Source organism: Marmota monax, unplaced genomic scaffold (genome assembly GCF_021218885.2).
Source record: "Marmota monax isolate L192 unplaced genomic scaffold, Marmota_monax_Labrador192_F-V1.1 WCK01_AAM20220418_F8-fsc00455, whole genome shotgun sequence".
NCBI lineage: Eukaryota > Metazoa > Chordata > Mammalia > Rodentia > Sciuridae > Marmota > Marmota monax.
In genome coordinates, this window is record NW_026694780.1 from 47,209 (window position 1) to 50,956 (window position 3,748).

Here is a 3,748-nt window from a genome sequence, read left to right on the forward strand (position 1 = left end):
TTGAAATCAACATTTCAAAGAGATATCTGTACTCTCATGTTCATTGAGACTTTATTCACAATAGCTAAGATCTGGAATCAACCTTAATGTCCATCAACAGCTGAACAGAAAGTGTGCCGCTGCACTATAATTACCATAAGGCTGTGAGCTGATGAAAATATGTTATTCTCTCTATAGGGAAACAGAAGTAAAAAGGAAGCAGAGAGAACATGGCAGAACTACAATGTTTTTTTTATTGCCTTTAACCCACCAATCAGCTAAGTGGCTTCTTTTTAGAGAAGAGTAAGTTGGGGTGTGAATAGTGGGGACAAGCCTAGATGATTTTTCCAATGAGGATGAACCATATTAAAATTGTAAATGAGGGAAACTTTTCCTATGGTTCAGTTTGTATAGAAGATATAACTCAAAAAAAAAGGAACCATGGACCAAGCAGAGTGTGAGGAACTCAGCTCCAACAGCAGTTTGGAGGGAGCTCTGTGGGGAATTGAAATTTTAAGGACAGTCTATAGAGAGGGTGGGAATTAATCTGAGCCTTAAAGAATTTGGATTGGTGGAACAGATCAGGAAGCACCTTTTGTCAAGAACAGATTGTGTCTGTAGACCTTCATTATGGTCTGGACATGAGATGTCCCCAAATCTGTTAATTCAGGACTATTCAGAGGCTAAATGATTAGATTAATGAGAGTTGTACCCTAATAAGTCAATCCTAGTTTGAATGACTTTGAACTATAGGCAGGTGGGGTGTGACTGGAGGAGGTGGATCACTGGGAGTGTGCCCTAGAATGGTGCATTGTCCCTGCGGCTCCATTCTCATTCCTCCCGGGCTCCTGCTTTTTGATTCTGCCATGAGGTAAGCAGCTTTCCTTTTCTGGGCCTTATACCCATGATGTGCTGCCTCACCTTGGGCCCACAATAATGGAGCTGGCCATCTGTGGATGGAGACCTCTGAAACTCAGCACCATATAAACTCTTTCTTCTCTAAGTGGTTTTGGTTGGGTATTTTGGTTACAACAATGCAAAAGCTGACTAAAACAACATTGAAACTTTATGTCAGAAAATATTGGTAGATAAGACAAAATATGGAGGATCATAATTATCATCTTGCAAAGGGACCACTGAAATTTAGAACCTGTAAGTTAAATAATGAAAGATCTTTATCAAAAGTTTGATCTAATGATTTTTCTTTTTATAAAAAGTACAGTAAACCCAAACTATTGTGCAAATCTATTATCTCCTCCCCAAATAACGATTCTGTTCTCAATAGAGTAGTATGAAAGAAGAGAATTGATTTGTAGCTACATGCTGTGCATTACATTCTTTAAAATACTAAAGCTTTAAAAATAATAACAAAATTATCATAGTTTTATATGATAAAAATAAACCAAATTTATAGGAAAAATAACAATCTTATTTTGTTTAAGTACTGAGACCTGAGCTATGAAAATGAAAACAGAAACAGCATGACCATTAAAAAAATATCCTATCTGCCACCACCATTCTGAGGAAAGAAATAATACTTCTTTTGTCCTTGTAGAATTAGAGAACAACAACAATTTGGATTTGTGATTTTCCAAGCTGTGCTGTATCTGTTAGGTTTCTTTAAAAAAAAATTTTTTTTTTAGTTGTAGTTGGACACAATACCTTTATTTTATTTATTTTATTTATTTATGTGGTCCCTAGGATGGAACCCAGGGCCTGGCACATGCTAGGCGAGTGCTCTACCGCTGATCCACAACCCCAGCCCTCTGTTAGTGTTCTTAATGGTAATAAAGTTTGTTAAGAAGTTAAACTAACCTGCTGACCCTACTCCTAAGAAACTAATTTCATTTTCTTTGAAAAACAAAATTGTTTAAAGCAAAAGAGATTTAAAAAATTTAAACAAATGTTCATTTTTTTTTTTTCAAATTCTGAGTTACTTCTTTTTTTTAAATTTTTTTATTGTTGGTTGTTCAAAACATTACATAGTTCTTGATATATCATATTTCACACTTTGATTCAAGTGGGTTATAAACTCCCATTTTTACCCCATATACAAATTGCAGAATCACATCAGTTACACATCCATTGATTTACATATGTTCATTTAAACTGCTTTTCCTTTCAAGCAAAGGGCTTGGAGAGGTGATTCAAAAAGAAGAAATAAAAGTACTCAATCCATACGTGAAATAAAATCCTCAAAGATGGTAAAATAAATAAAAATCTATGCTAAAACCTTCTACACTCTCTAACTTGGCTGGCACGAAGAAAACTTGTGGCCAGGAGACAGAAACAGGGGCCTAGGGAGGCCGGAGCCCTAGACCACTGATTGAGGATGCCCAGGGTTGGACAGCGAGGTCTTGGAATCTGGATCCTGCGTGCAGCGGCTCCAGATTGGCCCTGCCTTCCCTGCAGAGTAGCTCCTGGCCAGCCCTGGGAGGAGGTGGTGGAGAGGGACCTGTCCATCCAGAGACGCAGCTGCCTCCACCAGCAAGTGGCATGGTCTCTGCTTATCTCCAATCCGTCCCAGGTCCCAACACCGTTTCTAGGGGAACCCTGGTCCTTCAGAAGGGTCCAGAAGTTTTCTGCTGCCCAGACGCGAGCTGACCATCAGCCAAAGGGCCCCTAGACAGTGTGAATAGGATTTTGAAACCAGGCGAGTCCTGCATCTGCTGCTGTTCTCTCAACAGTCTTCAAATCACTAAGAATTCTATCTCCATCCGAACAGATCCGAATTGACCTGTTACAGAGAATTGTAAGTTTGTGGCCTAAAATATTGAATTTGTGATGTAGGCATTGTTTAATCTCTTGAGCGATCAAAGAATTTGAACTACACGTGTAAAATTTTAGAGTTACTTAGTGAAATTTAAAAACAAAACACTGATGTGTCCCTTATGACTACATTTCACTGTGTGATATTCAAAATATTTGCCCTTAGTTTTATGGAAGCAAAGGATGCAAATGTCTTAGATTGGTAAAATCTTCCAGTATGTATGTGCAAACGGGATGAACCATTTGTAATTTATGAAGCTATTGAAATAAATAAATGACTTATTAAATGATCTTGTAATCTTTGCTAGTGTTCATTGGTTACACTTTTGAAGAAGTTTGCAACATTTACTTGGAAGTAAAAGACTGTGTGACAAACATTCAATACTCAAAGTTTAAAAGAAGTGTGATTGTGTCTTCACATCTTTTTAACACTGCTGATAAATCAGCTAACTTAAGAACTCCAAGAAAGGAAAGCTTATTTTTAAGTTACTAGACAGATACAGGAATTTATGGTGAATTTAAAACATCCTATATTATAAATCAGTAAAAATTATTTTAAACCTTTTCTAACATCAATATGCAGAAGATTTTAATTTTAATCAGCAGCATATGTAAATTTGCTGTGCAATTCCATAAGAAAAATTTGAAGACTAATTTGTTTATATATATAAATGTAGGGCTGCTTTTCATTTATGCAATACTGCTTTTAATTCATATATTAAAACTGAATTAACTCGACAGAAAATTTACTTAATTTGTACACATGAAATTTATTTCTAATGCAGATGTAATATCTGAATTGAAATATACTGTAAGTATAAGATGAAGACTGAATTGCAAATATAGTATGAAAATTAAAAAAAATATAAAATATCTCACTAATGTTTTATCTCATTAATGTTTTAATATTTCAGATGAAATAAAAGATATTACAATGATTAACTTTCCCTGTCGAATTTTACTGTTTAAATTACATGTATGACTTTTATTTCTATTGAAC